The 20,872-nt window shown below is 43.1% G+C and overlaps 1 protein-coding gene across 1 annotated transcript in view; it reads right to left on the bottom strand.

Annotated features, from left to right (window-relative positions):
- Positions 1–20,872, bottom strand: part of LOC311134708 (membrane-associated guanylate kinase, WW and PDZ domain-containing protein 2-like) — a gene marked incomplete at its 5' end in the record, with an annotated part of 519,195 nt that overhangs the window by 450,833 nt on the left and 47,490 nt on the right. The window lies entirely within an intron of this gene.

Here is a 20,872-nt window from a genome sequence, read left to right as displayed (position 1 = left end):
TGAAACTGTTACAGCATGTGTTCTCTCTCTTCCCTGTGAAAGTCAATATGGTTTATAGGTCGGGTGGAACATGTGAGTGATCATTGTTCCAGATGAGGGATTGTTGGAACTGACTAATTGACTTTAGCAAGTTTTTAGTATGTTTATCACTATATAAGTGGAGCAATTAATGTGTTATGGGTTAGATGGAATGATTTATATGCATGCAAATGTATTTGTGGCTGGAGGCAAAGTAGAAGGAGTCCTGAGCGAAAGGGACCAGCACCGGCCCGGAGTAGGGGCCCAGAAGCAGATGGTTATCGTGGAAGGAGAGCCCTGCTGGGCCCTGGCTTGGCTCCGGTTAATTGGTGAACTTTACTATAGCATTGATAAGAAAAATGCCTTTTAACAATATGACCAACAATGTGCCCTAGACCAAATTCAGGAGATCTCTAGAGATGTAGAGAAAATTGGCAATGCTAAACGAATTGCCTAAATTGGCTCTGCAAAACAGAGAGGCTCTTGACTATCTTTTGCAGGTCAAGGGGGCACTTGTGCAATCATTGGTGATGAATGTTTAACTTTTGTCCCAGATCACTCTTCTAATATGACTGATCTTGCCGAATACATTGCCACTGTTGCTAAGAATAATTCCCCACAACCAGAGTGGACACCTGCAACTTGGTTGGAATCCCTGTTTGGAAGTTGGGGATCCCAAATTGCCAAATGGGCTGCAGCGTGTGTTTTTTTTTTTTTGTTTGCCTAATTGTGTTATTTAACATGGTGTGTATGTGTGTGTATTTTTGATAAATTCACTCCCGTTAATAGAAGTATAACCTTTATAATGATGATAGTATTACCATACTAATTAGATTGTATAACCCAGAATGAAGGGTTTGAAATGAAGAAGTGTCTGGTTTTATGTGTTGATTTCCGTTAATTTAATAGAAGTATGATATAGAAGCTAAAATCTAATGGTTCCCTTAACATTTTATGATTATTATCACACAAGTGAGAAGAGGATGGAATGTGCTGGAAAATGTTATCATGTGAAGAGACAGCATTGGAAATGTTCATCTTGTCTTAGTATCATAAATAATCCTTAGTTCCTGCCTGTGCTTGGTAAAAATATGAGAGGGGGGGGGGGCGACATGACCCCCTCCTTAAAACCATCTGTCAGAATGCCCAGAATATGTTCTTTATGTTAAGATAGGAGACAATGCCAGACACATGTCGGAACCAACGCTATGAACTATGCCTATGTAACATGTCTGTAACCAGTATATAAGAGATCTAACGGGACTGCCCAGAGAGAAGCTCACTTCAGACCGATACTTTATGCATCTAAGTTTGACTTTGACCTCTCCAGCATGCTGTTAATAAACAATGATTCATTTAAGATTGACTTCAAGTGTCCCTGTGTAGAATTTTCACGACAGTGTGAATCCAAGTTTACTTCGACATAATGGTTAATATTTAATATTTGGCATGAAGGAGTTTCCACTGCCATTTCTCGCATAATACATTTTAATGACACAAAAAGATCCCATCATGTCGAACGCACAAATTGTCTATAGGCATTTATAAAATTGTACCTGCATTTCATGTTTCCATCAGACCGGTCGTGAATTTTTGCATGAGTCAGGTCATTCATCCACATGAAATGGTTGGATAGAAACGTGTTTAGTGTTGTGTAAATTAACCTATGAGTCCCAGCACCAAATAAAGGGAAGATGTAGGCATCAAACAGGGATTGGGTGTTGATTGATGTAAATGACTATAAAATATACAAAATAAATTGCTAACGGCTACACAAAGTGGCAATCCTCTGCCGTTGCCTCTTCAGAAAGTTTAAGGAAAATACAAATCGCTGATGCATTTTGTACAATTTTTTTAACCTCTTAAGGATCAGACCCTTTTTTTTATATTTTCGCCTAAAATGACATACCCAAATCTAACTGCCTGTAGCTCAGGACCTGAAGCAAGAATATGCATATTCTTGATACCATTTCAAAGAAAACACTTTGAAGTTGGTGAAAATGTGAAATTAGTGTAGGAGAATATAACACATTAGATCTGGTAAAAGATAATACAAACAAAAAAACATGCATTTTCTATTAATTTTTTTGTTCCATCATCTTTCAAATGCAAGAGAAAGGCCACAATATAATTGTTTAGGCGCAATTTAGATTTTGCCCACTAGATGGCAGCAGTGTGTGTGCAAAGTGTCAGATTGATCCAGTGAAGCATTGCAATACTGGACTATTTTGTATCAAGTCTGCCCAAATGTGCCAAACTGGTCAATTGATACATTTTCAAGTACATAACTATAGAGAACATACAAAAATGATATGGTAATACAAAATGTAAGTTTCCACACTCCCAGGAGTGTCATACATGATGGATCATTAGCTTATACACTAACTTTCACACATCTAGATGGCCGGGCGGGGTGTGTGTGGAGCCAGAGACAGCAGGGGTGCAAACTCTAGAACCCGGTTACTACATTTGAATATAAAAATGGATTTTACCAAACAAAACTATGCTACATTTTATCTCTGGGACCCTTAGGATGACAACAGTCATGCTAATCACAATAGCGCACATTAGCTCAACCATCCCGTATACGGGACACCGATCCCGTAAAGTTAAAAAGTTCAATACATTTAGTGGATTTCCTACTAAGTTCAATAAATGTTTGAATATTGTTCAATTCCGTTTTAATGTCTGGATTCCGTGTTTCAGTCCGAATTCTCCGCAACGCAGATTTTATAGGGCCCTAAAAATCCTTAGGTTCCATCCCTCGTTCTGATCCATAACGGAGTGTGTAACATCCATGACAGTTGTTTTTCCTCTCTAAAGTAAAAATGGAAATTACAATCTTTTGAAAATTACAGTTTGTGTTCAGTCAAGCCTTTCCTACAAAATGAAAATCCATGTTTTGACACAAGACTAACAAACCCAGAATTTTGCTAATGTTCAGCCTCCTCAAAAAGCTTGTACATTTAATGTAACATCTATAATGCTTCTTATTTGCTTCATTTCTCCAACATATCAACATTTACATGTCCGCTTTTTAGGGTATACGCTCCCTCGAAGGGGTACTATAGATACACACATCAATGTTAGTCCATTCTGTGAGACATTAAAGTTGTGATTTTGTGTGCAAATATAATGTTCATAATGCTGGAATCGCCCATACAGTACATCATCATGGCGATCTGAAAGGTTGAGATAGTTGTCATGGGAACAACAGTTTTGGGGTCCTGAGTCATATGACAGGCAGTTATAGTGTGACAGCGATGACTCCATTATTGAGAATAAAGATGACAAGGACCCCAACATCCATACACAATCTGCATCTCAAACACTGAACACAATCACACAGGGTAATACAATAGCACACACACATTTGCATGCACACACACAGGCACACCAAACAACCCCCCCCCCCCCCCCCCCCCCCCCCCCCACCAGTTTCCACACTCCACAGTTGAGGATATTGACCTAATTCTATTAAAAATGGGACAGACAGAGTGACAGATACTTGGCCATTTGCTGTGGTACAGCAGTTTGATTCCAGCTCTCGCTGCTTCCAAATAAAATACAGCAATTGCACGGTAAAGGAGATTGGTACAGAAACACAAGACTAACACTTGTGCTTGATTCACACTATAGGGCTGTGTCACGGTTTCGGCCGAGGCTGCTCCTCCTCCTGGTTCGGGCAGGCTTCGGCGGTCGTTGTCTCCGGAGTACTAGCTGCCACCGATCTATGTTTCATGTTCGTTTGGTTTGGTCTTGATGTTGTACACCTGTGTCTAGTTAGTCCTCGTTAGTGTTCTATTTAGTTCTCGTTGTGTGTGTCTGTGTTTGTGTGTTATTGTTTCGCTGTCGTGTTTTGTGCGCTACTGTTTGCCTTGTGCATTTCGTATTTTCCTCCTCTGTGTTAGGAGGTTATTTACGCACAGTTTTGTGCGCCTTTTGGTTTTCGCCTGTGTGCGGACTTTCTCGCCTCCGGGCGTTTGACTCGTGAATTTGAGTGTGCTGTTCACTAAAGTCTATTGGACTTATCTTTCTGCGTCCTGCATCTGATTCCTGCACCACACCCACCTACAGCACCCACTGACAGAATAACACACCATTATGGAATCAGCAGGATCGGCTGTGACACCTGTGTCGCTCGAGGAGCATATCCATTGGCAGGAGGGCCAGATAAGTCAACTGGAGACCGCTCTACAGGACGTGATCAACACCCTGCACCGATGGGAAGCCAGCAGGGTACCCACACCTCCACCTACCCTGTCCACCCCATCGGCCGTTCCACCAGCCCCAGGTCCGGAACCCAGGAGGATTCGGCTCTCGCTCCCGAGGGCGTATGACGGAACAGCTGCCGGGTGTCAGGGGTTCCTCCTGCAGGTGGAGCTCTACCTGGCCACTGTACACCCGGTGCCCTCGGGACACGAGAGCGTTTCTGCCCTCATCTCCTGTCTCTCGGGAAAGGCGTTGGAGTGGGCTAACGCTGAGTGGAGGAAGATGGACGCCAACACCATCTCCTACGCCGAGTTCTCCCGCCGCTTAAAGGCCGTGTTTGACCATCCACCTGAGGGCAAAGCGGCGGGGGAGCAGCTAGTCCACTTGAGACAGGGGAGGAGGAGCGCACAGGCGTTTGCTTTAGAGTACCGGACTCTAGCGGCGGATGCAGGGTGGAATGAACGGGCTCTCATTGACCATTTTCGGTGTAGCCTCCGGGAGGACGTTCAACGAGAGTTGGCCTGCAGGGATACCCATCTGACTTTCGACCAGTTGGTTGATATGTCCATCCGTTTAGACACCCTGCTGGCCACCCGTGGACGTCCCGAGGGGGGTCCGTCCATTCCGCCCTCCGGCACCTCCGAGCCGAGCCCTATGGAGCTCGGGGGTGCCGGCGCTAGAGAACGGAGTAGGAGGAGCCCGAGGGGGCCTGTCTCCTGCACCAAGTGCGGTCGTGGAGGGCACACTGCGGCCAGGTGCTGGGGAGGGTTCTCCGGGGGAGAAGACAACAGGCCACGCACTGGGGGGGCCTCCCAGGTGAGTAGACGCCCCACCTACCCAGAGCTTTCTGTTGCGCACTTTTGTATACCTGTTGGTTTTCCACAGGTTGCACCTCATTCCCAGCATAAGGCGCTAGTAGATTCAGGCGCAGCTGGGAATTTTGTTGATCGAAAGTTTTGTTTAGAGTTAGGGATCCCTCTCCTACCCGTTGACAAACCTTTTCCCGTTCATGCCTTAGATAGCCGTCCGTTGGGGTCGGGGTTGATCAGGGAAGTCACAGCGCCACTTAGGATGTGTGCGCAGGGGGGTCATGAAGAGACTATACAGCTGTATCTGATCGACTCTCCTGCGTACCCAGTGGTGCTGGGGATTCCCTGGTTAAGCACCCATAACCCTGCTATTTCGTGGCAACAGAGGGCTCTCGATGGGTGGTCTGCTCAGTGTGAGGGGCGATGTCTGGGTGTTTCCGTGGGGGCGACTTCGGTGGAAAGTCCAAACCAAGTGCCCGCATTGCACATTCCGCCTGAATATGGGGATTTAGCTCTTGTGTTTAGCAAGACTAGGGCGACGCAGTTGCCTCCCCATAGACAGGGGGATTGTGCGATTGATCTCCAGGCAGGAGCAGCGCTCCCACGGAGCCATGTGTATCCTTTGTCTCAAGAGGAGAGAAAAGCTATGGAGACCTACATAGCCGAATCTTTGAGACAGGGATACATTCGGCCTTCCACTTCCCCCGCCTCTTCGAGTTTCCTTTTTGTGAAAAAGAAAGATGGAGGGTTGCGCCCGTGCATTGATTTCCGTGGTCTCAATCAGATTACTGTGAAATACAGTTATCCACTCCCTCTGATTGCGACCATGACGGAGTCATTGCATGGGGCGCGGTTTTTCACAAAATTGGATCTCAGGAGCGCGTATAACTTGGTGCGCATTAGGGAGGGCGATGAATGGAAAACAGCGTTTAGTACCACGTCAGGTCATTTCGAATATCTTGTCATGCCATATGGGTTGATGAATGCTCCATCAGTCTTTCAATCCTTCGTAGATGACATTTTCCGGGATATGCAGGGACAAGGGGTGGTCGTGTACATTGATGATATTCTGGTGTACTCGTCTACCCGAGCCGAGCATGTAACCCTGGTGCGACGTGTATTGAGGAGGCTGTTGGAGCACGACCTATATGTCAAGGCAGAGAAATGTCTGTTTTTCCAGGAATCGGTCTCCTTTTTGGGTTATCGGTTGTCCGCGTCAGGGGTGAGTATGGAGGTGGATCGTGTGTCCGCTGTGCGTAATTGGCAAACTCCAACCACTGTAAAAGAGGTGCAGCAGCTCTTGGGCTTTGCGAATTACTACCGGAGGTTTATCCGGGGTTTTGGACAGGTGGCAGCTCCCATCACGTCCCTTCTGAAAGGGGGTCCGGTGCGCCTGCAGTGGTCAGCTGATGCGGACAGGGCCTTTGGGAGACTGAAGGACCTGTTTACGTCGGCTCCGGTGCTGGCGCATCCGGATCCCACAATTCCCTTTCAGGTTGAGGTGGACGCGTCTGAGGCTGGTATAGGGGCCGTGCTCTCTCAACGGTCCGGCTCGCCACCTAAACTCCGCCTCTGTGCTTTTTACTCCAAAAAGCTCAGCCCGGCGGAGCGTAACTATGACGTTGGGGACAGGGAGCTGTTAGCTGTAGTTCAGGCCCTTAAGGTGTGGAGGCATTGGCTTGAGGGGGCTCAACACCCTTTCCTCATTTTGACTGACCATCGGAACCTGGAGTACATCCGGGCAGCGAGGAGACTGAACCCTCGCCAGGCTCGATTGAGTATGTTTCTCACCAGGTTCGTATTTAAAATCACGTACATCCCTGGGTCCCAGAATGGCAAGGCAGATGCACTGTCCCGGCGGTATGACACGGAGGAGAGGTCCGTTGAGCCTACTCCCATACTACCGGAGTCTTGCCTTGTGGCAATGGTGGTGTGGGAGGTCGATGCCGAGATCGAGCGAGCGTTGCGTACCGACCCCAGCCCTCCACAATGTCCTGAGGGTCGGAGGTACGTTCCGCTCGAGATTCGGGATCGACTCATCTACTGGGCTCACACGTCACCCTCCTCAGGACATCCGGGTATTGGCCGGACAGTGCATTGCCTTAGCACTAAATACTGGTGGCCTACTTTGGCTAGGGATGTGAGGGCTTACGTCTCCTCCTGCTCGGTGTGCGCCCAGTGTAAGGCGCCCCGACATCTGCCCAGGGGTAAGTTACAGCCCCTACCCGTTCCACAACGACCATGGTCCCACCTCTCGGTGGATTTTGTAACAGACCTTCCCCTCTCTCAGGGGAATACCACCATCCTGGTCGTTGTGGACCGGTTCTCTAAGGCCTGTCGTCTTCTCCCTATGTCGGGTCTTCCTACTGCCCTACAGACCGCTGAGGCCCTATTTACCCACGTCTTCCGGCATTACGGGGTCCCCGAGGATATAGTGTCTGATCGAGGCCCCCAGTTTACCTCCCGTGTGTGGAGAGCGTTTATGGAGCGTTTGGGGGTCTCGGTTAGCCTTACCTCGGGGTACCACCCGGAGAGTAACGGGCAGGTGGAACGTGTCAACCAGGATGTGGGTAGGTTTCTGAGGTCGTATTGCCAGGACCGGCCTGAGGAGTGGGCGCGTTACATTCCCTGGGCCGAGATGGCCCAGAACTCTCTCCGCCACTCCTCTACTAACCTAACCCCTTTTCAATGTGTATTAGGTTACCAGCCGGTTCTGGCACCGTGGCAGCAGAGCCAGATCGAGGCCCCTGCGGTGGATGATTGGATGAGGCGCTCGGAAGAGACGTGGAACGCTGCCCACGTCCACCTGCAGCGGGCCGTCCTTCGTCACAAGGCGAGCGCCGATCTCCACCGCAGTGAGGGGCCGGTGTACGCACCCGGAGATCGAGTCTGGCTCTCTACCAGAAACCTGCCCCTCCGCCTGCCCTGCCGGAAGCTGGGTCGGCGGTTTGTGGGGCCCTTTAAAGTCCTGAGAAGATTGAACGAGGTGTGTTATAGGTTACATCTACCTGTTGAATATAAGAATATTAACCCCTCGTTCCATGTGTCTCTTCTCAGGCCGGTGGTAGCTGGTCCACTCCAGGACAATGAGATAGGAGAGACTCCTCCGCCCCCATTGGACATCGAGGGGGCTCCGGCGTACACTGTTCGGTCCATCTTGGACTCCAGACGCCGGATGGGGGGTCTCCAGTATCTCGTGGAGTGGGAGGGGTACGGCCCGGAGGAGCGGTGCTGGGTGCCGCGGAGGGACATCCTAGACCCATCTCTCCTGTCGGAGTTCCACCGGGACCATCCCGCGCGCCCTGCTCCGCGTCCTCCTGGTCGTCCCCGAGGCCGGGGTCGGCGCACGGCTGGAGCCGTGCGTCAAGGGGGGGGTACTGTCACGGTTTCGGCCGAGGCTGCTCCTCCTCCTGGTTCGGGCAGGCTTCGGCGGTCGTCGTCTCCGGAGTACTAGCTGCCACCGATCTATGTTTCATGTTCGTTTGGTTTGGTCTTGATGTTGTACACCTGTGTCTAGTTAGTCCTCGTTAGTGTTCTATTTAGTTCTCGTTGTGTGTGTCTGTGTTTGTGTGTTATTGTTTCGCTGTCGTGTTTTGTGCGCTACTGTTTGCCTTGTGCATTTCGTATTTTCCTCCTCTGTGTTAGGAGGTTATTTACGCACAGTTTTGTGCGCCTTTTGGTTTTCGCCTGTGTGCGGACTTTCTCGCCTCCGGGCGTTTGACTCGTGAATTTGAGTGTGCTATTCACTAAAGTCTATTGGACTTATCTTTCTGCGTCCTGCATCTGATTCCTGCACCACACCCACCTACAGCACCCACTGACAGGCTGTTACGTATCCACCGTAGTTGCTGGGAAGGACAATTAGAAAATACAATTTCCAAGCCAGCACGATTTGGTTCAGGGGGGTACAATATTGTGAAAAGGGTATACGATTCTTAATAATAAAATATACACTGAATAAAAATATGAACGCAACATGTAAAGTGTTGGTCCCATGTTTTATGAGTTGAAATAAAAGATCCCAGAAATGTTCCATACGCATAGTACTCCCAAATTTTGTGCACAAAGTTGTGTACATCCCTGTTAGTGAGCAATTCTCCTTTTCCACATCACCCATCCACCTGGCAGGTGTGTCATGTCAAGAAGCTGATTAAGCAGCATGATCATTACACAGGTGCACCTTGTGCTGGGGACAATAAAAGGCCATTCTAAAATATGCAGTTTTGTCACACAACACAATGCCACAGATGTCTCAAGTTTTGAGGGAGCGTGCAATTAGCATGCTGACTGTAGGAATGTCCAACAGAGCTGTTGCCAGATAATTGAATGTTAATTTCTCTACCATAAGCTGCCTCCAACGTTGTTTTAGATAATTTGGCAATACGTCCAACTGGCCTCACAACCGCAGACCACGTGTAACCACGCCTGCCCAGGACCTCCACATCCGGCTTCTTCACCTGTGGGATCGTCTGAGACCAGCCTCTGTTCACAACATTGACATTTTAGAGAAATAAGCTATTTCTGTGTATGGAACATTTTACATTTTTTTTTACATTTAAGTCATTTAGCAGACGCTCTTATCCAGAGCGACTTACAAATTGGGAACAATTTCTGGGAACATTTCTGGGATCTATTATTTCAGCTCATGAAACATGTGACCAACACTTTACATGTTGCGTTTATGTTTTTGTTCAGTATAAATATATTCAAGTCATCAAATAATTGATTAAAACACACTGTTTTGCAATGAAGGTCTACAGAAGCCTCAACAGCACTCTGTAGGGTAGCACCATGGTGTAGACAGAGGACAGCTAGTTTCTGTTCTCCTCTGGGTACATTGATTTCAATACAAAACCTAGGAGGCTCATGGTTCTCACCCCCTTCCATAGACCTACACAGTAATTATGACAACTTCCGGAGGATGTCCTCCAACCTATCAGAGCTCTTGCAGCATGAACTTACATGTTGTCAACCCAATCAAAGGATCAGATAATGAATCTATATAGTATAGTTTTACCTAAAAAGGATAACTTTTTTTATGTTTCACAATTTTTATTTTAATGAAATTCACTGAGAAGGATGGTCCTCCCCTTCCTCCTCTGAGGAGCTTCCCACTGTTTAATACACCTATAAGTGAATTTGTCCCAATACTTTTGGTAAAATGGGGGGACTAGGTACAAGTCCTGTAATTTCTAAAAGGTTCACCAGATATGGATGAAAATATCCTCAAATTAAAGCTGACAGTCTGCACTTTAACCTAGTCATTGTATAATTTCAAATCCAAAGTGCTAGAGTACAGAGCCAAAACAACAAAACATGTGTCACTGTCCCAATACTTTTGGAGCTTGTACACAAAGACAATAGACAATTTAACATTCCACAAACATAGATCCACTAAACTAGACATGACATTGGCTGGGATTTAATGCCCAACTTTCAACATAAAGACAAACGACGAATAAAGACAAAATCACCAACTCAGACGTGCATAAATGTCAACAAACAATGGCATTACACTTGCTCAGACCCACATCCTCCCACCGTATTCATACCCATCCTGTCTATCTCACAATAACATCCGTTCCCATTTCTCATATTTTGGATATCTCCAGTGCTTTTAACACCTTATGCCATATGGCTTCAAAAGGCACTATTTTGTTTCTCTCTGTAGTCCACATTATTTCTATATTTTAATAATAATGCATTTGATTCATCCACTGTCTTAACCATGGAGGATAATATTATTTCCATTGATGAGAAAAGTACGGTCCATACTTATGGGTATTTCACCTCACCCTCAAATGCAATTTCTTGAAATATGCAGATAGACAGATTAAAAATAAATTTACATTGTAAAACTTCTGACAGCCAACTTTCTAACTTTATAGCATCTTCATATCCTCACATGGCCTCTCCTATCATTGCTACGCTGACGATACACAACTAATCTTCTCCTTTCCCCCTTCTGATAACCAGGTGGCGAATCGCATCTCTGCATGTCTGGCAGACATATCAGTATGGATGACGGATCACCACCTCAAGCTGAACCTTGGCAAGACGGAGCTGCTCTTCCTCCCGGGGAAGGACTGCCCGTTCCATGATCTCGCCATCACGGTTGACAACTCCGTTGTGTCCTCCTCCCAGAGTGCGAAGAGCCTTGGCGTGACCCTGGACAACACCCTGTCGTTCTCCGCTAACATCAAGGCGGTGACCTGATCCTGTAGGTTCATGCTCTACAACATTCGGAGAGTACGACCCTGCCTTACACAGGAAGCGGCACAGGTCCTAATCCAGGCACTTGTCATCTCCCGTCTGGATTACTGCAACTCGCTGTTGGCTGGGCTCCCTGCCTGTGCCATTAAACCCCTACACTTCATCCAGAATGCCGCAGCCCGTCTGGTGTTCAACCTTCCCAAGTTCTCTCACGTCACCCCGCTCCTCCGCACACTCCACTGGCTTCCAGTTGAAGCTTGCATATGTTACAAGACCATGGTGCTTGCCTATGGAGCTGTGAGGGGAACGGCACCTCCGTACCTTCAGGCTCTGATCAGTCCCTACACCCAAACGAGGGCATTGCGTTCATCCACCTCTGGCCTGCTGGCTCCCCTTCCTCTGCGGAAGCACAGTTCCCGCTCAGCCCAGTCAAAACTGTTCGCTGCTCTGGCACCCCAATGGTGGAACAAGCTCCCTCACGACGCCAGGACAGCGGAGTCACTCACCACCTTCCGGAGACATTTGAAACCCCACCTCTTTAAGGAATACCTGGGATAGGATAAAGTAATCCTTCTACCCCCCCCCCCCCCCCCCAAAAAAAAATAATAATAATAATAATTGTAAAGTGGTTATCCCACTGGCTATAGGGTGAATGCACCAATTTGTAAGTCGCTCTGGATAAGAGCGTCTGCTAAATGACGTAAATGTAATGTAAATGTAATAGCACTCCCAGAAGGCATGAATTATTGAGTCATTGTTTGTTGTACACTTAAGACATGACTCTGACGTTGTGCTGTAGAATTTGTAAATGTTGTCTCTTGTATAATACATTCTGTAATTAGTTTATACTGGATAAAGTGTATATTTACGTTAACTGTAATTTTGTTAGTTATATTCCAACACTCCCTCCATCTTGTGCCAATATTAGTTTTTTGGGTTCTTGGTTCCAATAGTTTATATTTTCTTCTAAGAGATTATAAGTTGGATAGACTTTCTGCAAGGTTTTGTATATCTTACCTATCATATTAGTATCCTTTTCTGATTCAAATACATTGCTCTGATATCAAAAAGATTTCAGATATAAATTCCGTGATATAAAATTTTAAGTTGCATGTATTTGAAAATATCTACATTGGTCAGTCCAAAATGGCATTTTAATTCTGTCATGGAAATAAGTATTTCATTTTCCATGTGACCCAAATTATCTGTGAATTCTGAAAAGCTTTCCAAGGATTGTTCCATAGGGGTGTGTCTTCAGGGACTGATATTGGTTCTTGTAGAATCAGTTTCATTTTCTTACATATTGTTATAGTGTTCTTAACTATGAAGTTGTTAATGGTCTTAGCTTTATCCTTTGAAAATAGACATGTAAAAAGATTCTGGGGATGAGCATGCACATCTTGAATATGGACCCCATTGTTCCTCTTTAGTGCATTTAACTATATGTCACAAGTAAAAGCCTTGGGTAGCGAGTTAATACAATTCCAAATCTGGAAGATTAAAACCACCCTCAGACTAAGGGAGATGTAAAAGGTTCCTTTTTACTTTCCATATAAAAGCTGTTATGACCGAGTATACTTTTTTAAAGAATGTCTTCGGTGGGGTTATTGGTATTACCGAAAATAAATATAAAAACTTTGGGAGCCATGCTATTCTAAAGGTGGTTTATTTTACCTGTAAGACTTATGGGAAGATTGTTCCATTTAATTAGATCTGCTTTCACGTTGTTGATTTTTATACATTTGTTCTTTGTTGTCCCTTATTAAGCATCCTAAGTATTAAATGTTTTTTGTGGTCCACTTAAATGATTGCTGTAGATCATTAATTATTATTTTTCTTATTGGTATTATTTCAATTTCTTCCACGTAAATTTTATATCCTGAGATTAATTTTTAACAAGGGGGGCATTGAGTTTTCAATATTAGTCAGGTATATCAGAAGATCATTGGCAAATCATTTTTGTTTATATTCATGTTTACCAATACTGATACCTGTTACATTTGGATCCTGTCAAATGTTTTCTGCATGCGGTTCAATTGCCAGTGCAAACAGGAGGGGGATGATCAGATAATGTATTATTTGTGTATATTTGTTATAAAATATTTTTGTGAAATGTATTATTTCAGCTGGAAAGTTGAAGGCTTCCAAAGTCTGGAATAGAAAAGGACATTAAAGACAATCTTAAGCCTTTTACGGCATCAATCATTATTGATACATATTGTTTTTTAGCTTATTGTATTATACTGAAACACGTTCTTGTATTTGTTTGTAAGTGTCTATTTTTAATAAACCCTGTTTGATTAATATGTATCAAGTCTGCAGGAATTTTGCCATTCTGTTGCTTCTGAGTTTTGTTATTATTTTATTGTCACAATTTATTAAACTGATGGGTCTGTAATCTGCAGGGGACTCTCCAGATTGTCCTGGTTTTTAATTTAACTGAGATAATGGTTTGATACATGAAACTAGGAAGAACTGAATTGAGTGACATCACAGGAGGTTGGTGGCACCTTAATTAGGAAGGATGGGCTCCTGGTAATGGCTGGAGTGGTCCTCTGTAGCTCAGCTGGTAGAGCATGGTGCTTGTAATGTCAGGGTAGTGGGTTCGATCCCTGGGACCACCCATACACAAAAATGTATGCACGCATGACTGTAAGTCACTTTGGATAAAAGCGTCTGCTAAATGGCATATTATTATTAATGAGTGGAATGGTACCAAATACATCAAACACATGGTTTGATGCCATTCCATTCACTCCGTTCCAGCCATTATTATGAGCCGTCCTCCCCTCAGCAGCCTCCACTGAGTGACATGTGTGCTGTCATTTGAGTAAATAGGGGCGCTACTTTGTCACAGAATGTGAAATAAAATTATATGGGAAAGCCATCCATACCTGGTGCTTTTCTCTGCGCGAATGTTTAAGTGTATAAATATACTGAACAACAATATAAATGCAACATGCAACAATTTCAAAGATTTTACTGACTTACAGTTCATATAAGGAAATAAATTAATTAAAATACACTATATATACAAAAGTATGTGGACACCCTTTCAAATTAGTGGATTCGGCTATTTCAGCCACACCCGTTGCTGACAGGTGTATAAAATCGAGCACACAGCCATGCAATCTCCATACTGAAGAGCTCAGTGACTTTAAACGTGGCACCGTCAAAGGATGCCACCTTTCCAAAAAGTGATGAATCCTTGGCAAATGAGAAATACTCCCTAACAGGGATTGAAACAAATTTGAGAGAAATTAGCTTTTTGTGGGTATGATATTTTTTGGGATTTTTTATTTTACCTCATGAAACATGGGACCAACACTTTACATGTTACGTTTATATTTTTGTTCAGTATAGATTTTCATAGAAGCTTCTAAAATGGTCATTAATAGCATAGTTTCTAATTAAAGCATTTGTTTCCTTATCTTTTAAAATGATAATTGTCTCTGTCTTCTATGCAGTGGTTAATTTGAGCCAGATCCTGCCGGAACAGGATCCTGCACCTCTCAGTTCTGGACTGTTTAATTCTGGAACCGATTTGCCGGGATCTTTTCACTGTTTGCAATGTAAAAATTATAATAAAAGCAACCAGAGTTAGGCTAATTCAAGTTGACTCCTCTGTAATTCTCCTGGCTGCCCCCTAAAAAACGTAATGTGAAAATGTGCCTGCTAATTGATTGTGTTGGGCAGGCCCGGGTTTATAGTTTTGCGCAACATTGTAGTCTATATAGACCAACGCGTGGCCATTGCTGTGGTGAGAGAGAGAAGGGCGCCTGTATCTCGAACAGAACTAGAATGAGATTCACTTTCTATGATATCTCTCCCTCTCTCTACTCTGATAGACATGAGCCTGCAACTCTCATCTCTCCAGAGTTGCAATTCATGATTTATTTCCTTATGAAATCATAGCCACACGAAGGGTTCTGGAGGTACCGCAGTAACCATGATAAATTGAAATATATTTGGCAAGGTTATAGAATTACTGCTGTATGTTCAGAAATAATTTAAATCATTCCGAATACTACACCAGGAGTAGGCCTATACCTTAGCCACATATTATCAATAGTTACTTTTTTTATTGCCTAGCTGTGGATTGTGTGTAGCCCAATCACGAGGCATGCCTACAGTCGGGAACGCGCAGCAAATCTGTCAGTGAACAGCATGCAGCCAAAACAGGCATTCGCAATATTTCAAATACAATCGCGGGAAAATACAGCTTGGAAAGCAAATGGATCCTTCCAAGTTCCAAATAGGCCTATTGAGCGAACAGCATTGTTTTCCCAAGTTTTTGGCATGATCGCGTCGGCTATCGCTAATGAGTGAGCTGAGCATCATTGGTTGAGTCAGTGAAACTGGAAAGCTTTTTAGGACTATAATTTCCTCCTCATATTATACAATATGTGTGTCTCCACACACCTACAGTAGGTCTAGGCTATCGATTGATTGAATACAAGGTCATTTGTATTGATCTCAGATTCTGAGTTTGTCAGTGTTAAAGTAGCCTGTCATTTCAATCATTTGTGAGGTATTAAAAAATATTCAGCTAGTCTCCAGTCATCTAAAATGATGTAGAATTTCATGAAAGGCGTTTATGAAGGCCACATTTTTCCCGAACCCTAGGCTATAAACATTTTTCCCCATGTGTGCAACTTCTGCAAGCGCCTCTACTCTACTGCTCTAGGCCAGTATGCAAAAGGGATGATAATGCATGCAAAGATATTTTTTTCATGCATTCTGGTACCTCAGAGTGCCGCGGGTCACCCCCCTCTCGGGCTCACTTTTGTTCCGGCACCTCCCAATGTACAAATTATGCGCTGCCTCTATGCCTACATTTGTAATGGTAAAAGGGTTGTATTTTATAATTTTTGTGTTTAATACATTTTTGGGTCTTGAAGATGCACTCTGTTCATTCTCCATATTACGTCCTAAGTGTATTTTCTGTTTGTGTAATTAAGCATGATACAGGAGAAGGATCCGATATCACCATGTCATGGATTTTTTTAACCCAGTATATTGTTGAGTGCATTTTTGGAATAGTAATCTCCAGGAGTCCTGTAAATTATTTGTAGTGATACAAATTTCCAGCCTTTCTAGGTTCCTTGAATTTGCCTTTCTTATTGCTGTGACTTGCCGAATGTGTGAATTAGGTCACCTGCTAAAATAATAATTCCTGTCTGAATTTGGTCTAATATAGCTTGAATTATATCTAAAAACACCAGATTTGTTCCTGGGGGGATATACAATAAAATAAATGTGTATTTTTTCCCATGTAAAGTAACATTAAAAATAAAAAATGGTCTTCTTGGTCAGTGTGCTGGGATATAAGGAAAAAGGGTGCATTCTTGTTTATCAGGATGCCTACACCTCTGCTGTTACTACAGTACGTGGCAGCATAGGCCTCTCCAACCCAGCTCCTCTTTAAAGATTTTTTTTTTTTTTTTTTTACGTAACTCTTGCAAGAAAATCACATCTGCAAGAGTTCCATCTTATGCTTTTTTTTTGCCATCATGGAGCCTGTGCACATTCCATTTAATACGTTGGATTTTGTTGGCCTTTAATTGTATAGAATCAAAGTTAACCTTGTCTGTTCCAACTATCATTGAAGAACCAGATAAAACATTTTAGCAGGGCAGTGGACATCCCATGGATATGGGAGAGTCATGGTATGAATATATAGTTATTGTATACATTACATATATAGAACGTGTGAACATGTAGGCTGAGCAAATATTTAACAGAAAACACACACAAAAACATTTTAAAAAACATAAAGCAAAGTACTTCTTTGTACTTTGAGGTGCTATGCCTTTTAAGGGCTTTAATTATGTCTTTGTAAATACATTGGAGAAAGACTAGCGCTTAAGTACTGTGGTCAGTTTGTAATACCTTGTGAATTAAATTAAAGTATAGTGGCAGGTGGGGATCTAATTGGGGACAGTGGGTCCACTAAAAGACTGAAGTGAGATGAGTGGAGGCACCACACACTTCAGGGAAGTGTCTGATGCCCTCCCAGCCACCCTGTCCCAATCCCTTTGATAGAGCCCATCTCTACTCTCACCAATAATCACCACTGGATCTTAGCTGTAATGGCAAACAAGGAATAATAATGACTCGATATCCTCTCCTAATCTGACCAAAATGTATTCATTTTACAGCAGGTTTGCAAGTCACAAAAATAAGTAAAATTACATTGTAGTATAGATAAATCCTTCCTTTTCTCTCTCCCAAGCCAAGTTTTCTACCTCCCCCTCCCTTTATTTTAACAGGGTGTCATATTGAGACCAAGTCTCTTTTTCAAATGAGCCCTGCGTAATACAAACACACACATCAATACAAAACACAATACAATACTAAATTACAAAACATGATCATAAAAAACAAACACAATCTTCACTTAGCGCATTCCCCACTAATATTTATAATTCCCTAAAGGGCAAAGGGCATTCAAGCCTCCCCTGCAACACATTCCACATCTGTGGAGCACCAAAAGCAGCTCTCCCTAAATCACAAGCCACCGTTGGAACCTCTAGCACTATCCAATCCTTGTGCTCTTGTACTGTATTCTATTGTTTTGACCTTGACGAGTGTGGTCAGATACATCAGAAGTTTCTGCTGGAGCACTTTGTAAATAAACAAAAGGGAATGCTGCTCTCTTCTTACATAAAGAGAGGCCCAACCCATCTTTTGATACAATACACAATGGTGAGTTCTAGAATCATCACCAGTAATGAATCTAATGGCACAATGGAAAACAGCATCTAGAGGTTTAAGTGTGGAGGCTGCTGCGTGCATGTAGATTATATCCCCATAATCTAAAACAGACATAAAAGTGGCCTGGACAACTTCCCACATATTTCCAAATATCAATGTTAAATTTAAAATGTGGGTTATTGAGCCAGCGATGAGTGGCGATGCGCACTTAAGCAGACCAGGCGCTAAACTGACATATTAAAGAGTTTTAAGATGGTCATACTATGGATCATTTAGCTATTTGATTTAGAATTTTAGGACCTCTTTAGGTATATCTTTTGAGATAAAATATAGATTTAGGCCTTTACTACTAAAGCCCATAGAAACTCATTGAATAACACATTCAGAAATGGCAAAAACGACAGTCAAAAAATAAATAATAAGAAACAAGGATTTGAAGTGTCTGCCTTAAATCTAGGAGATATTTAAAAAACTAACATTTTTACACATATTTAACTCATTTTTTTGGGGTTCCACAAAACTACCTTCATACTTCCATTCATTTATTTTTACCGGTACCGGTTACCTTCAGATGAGTCCTGTGACACTTATGAGGGTCGTAAAGCAAAATGGAGAATCCCATTGTGTCCATGAGAATCTCGCCTTTCCACAGTGGGGTCCTGGACACATTAATGTTTTTGCAACGTCCCATGAAACGTGTTTAGAACATTCATTTAGTATATTCTGAGAACATGGCAACCATGTTCTGTGTATGTTTGGTGGAAGGTTTATGGAATATTCTCCTAAATAAGACTGTGTGGGATACTGATGAGTCCCGTGTGGCTCAGTTGGTAGAGCATGGCGCTTGCAATGCCAGGGCTGTGGGTTTGATTACCACTGGGGACCAGTTCGGGAGGAAAGTAGAATGAAAATGTATGCACTCTGATGTAAGTTGCTCTGGATAAGAGTGTCTGCTAAATAGCGTAAATGTTGGTGGGGGTGTTGCCATATTTACCAAGAACAATCTAAATGTTTCTGTAACCTTTTCCACCTCTGTCCTTAAGCAGTTTGAATGTCTGACCCTTAATGTGGGCTTTGGTAATAATATCCAGGAATTTATCAACTTACCAATGTGCTCTTGACAAACTGTCTGACTTGCTATCTAAGTATGCTAGATCTGAACTATTAATAATGGCCGATCTTAATCTGGATTGGATGACACCAGTGTCAGATAAGATTAAAGATATTTGTACTGAGCTAAATTTGACCCAGCTAAACCAAACCCACCCGGCCAAATCCAAAAGATTCAGTTAAATCAACCCTGATTGATCTTATTCTGACGAATACACCAGAGAAATATGATGCCAGTGGTGTTTTCTCTCTTGATATTAGTGACCATTGCCCAGTTGCTTGTGTTAGAGATGTGAAAATTGTTAAATCTAAGAAAAACGTTAAACATTTTAGTGACCTTGAATATATATCAGGTATTCCAGAACCCAAATTAGCTTTAAGCTATTTTGTAAATGTCTTCAATACTATTGCAAAAAAAGCAGGGTTAAAAATAGATCAAACCCTTTGTTCACTTCTGATTTATCTGAAGTTAAACACAAGAGAGATGCTGCTTGGCCAAGGCCAGAAAAACAGACTTAGGTCTGGATTGGCAGTCTTTTAGGCAACTGGGGAATCTATATGTAATACTGATTAGAAAGACCAAGTCTGAGTACTATGTAAACTGTGAGGGGATCCGGCTAATTGTGGAAAACTGTCAAATCTCTGAAGAGTAACACCTCCCCTTCCTTGCCCCAACAAATTAAACTTAGACTCTGGCCCCATTACGGACAAAACTGCCAACATTGGTGTATTTAGGAGAATATTCCGGTAACACTTTACTTGACACCGAGTGTTATAACAGCTGACATAATTTGTCTTAATCTGTCATAATTTGGTCATAACACTGGCCCATATATTTACACCTGTTGTGACATATATTGCGTTATTTTATGGCTGGTTATGATACCCACATAAGAGTGTCAAAACCCACATTTATTCAAATTCGTTTTTTCCCTGCCAAGAAGTTTCCTTTCGTTTGAAAGTTTGTCTCTTAAATCCTTTGTTTTTGTTGTAATGAATTCTTTACAGTCATGTTTTTTCCCCCATCATAGTTTAAATAACTTGTAGAAAACACACTTTATGACACTGTCATGATGCATTAAGACCATCCTGTGTCACTTTATTGTACTAATAAAATACACTTTATGACACTGTCAAGAAGCATTATGACCATCAAAATCATACAAGCCAGATAGGCCTATTATGTACATGCCTTTATATCAGTCATCAGTGTCTTGTCCTGCTCCTGAAATCTGCTCCTGCATTCATCCCAGTCATCTGCAACAGAGCATTGGGGTAGGTGGAAGTCTGACATCAATGTGTGCGCAATTACAGTGATAATTTAACATGATCAATCAAAAAAATTAAATTAACAACATAAACATACTGTTCACACGTAGGCTATGGTGTAATGAAAAGTTTTGCCTTGTGTGGTAGGTTTTGTGGGTTTTGACACTTATGTAGGTGTCATAACCAGCCATAAAATAACGCAATATATGTCACAACAGGTCTACATATGTGTCATGACAGTGTTAAGACTATATTATAACACGTTTCATGTCAGGACGTCACCTGATGGTCCCAATTGTTTTATTACACATCATACCTTGTTACTGTTGCCAAGCACCTCTAGGCCCTGATTGGTGAACCACTCACAGCTCTTTTTGACTGTTGGTAACATTAGGGAAACTCACACACAGTGCTTTTAACATAGTGTTTTTAGCTTACATATTTGACATACATGATTACATTGTGCATGTTCATTTATGCAGTAATTATTATTCAACATGTCCTCACCTGGGCTTTGAACTCAC

This window comes from Coregonus lavaretus (assembly GCF_964263955.1).
Source record: "Coregonus lavaretus genome assembly, chromosome: 9".
NCBI lineage: Eukaryota > Metazoa > Chordata > Actinopteri > Salmoniformes > Salmonidae > Coregonus > Coregonus lavaretus.
Note: the sequence above shows the minus strand (reverse complement) of the source record. Positions and strands in the feature narration are given on the sequence as shown.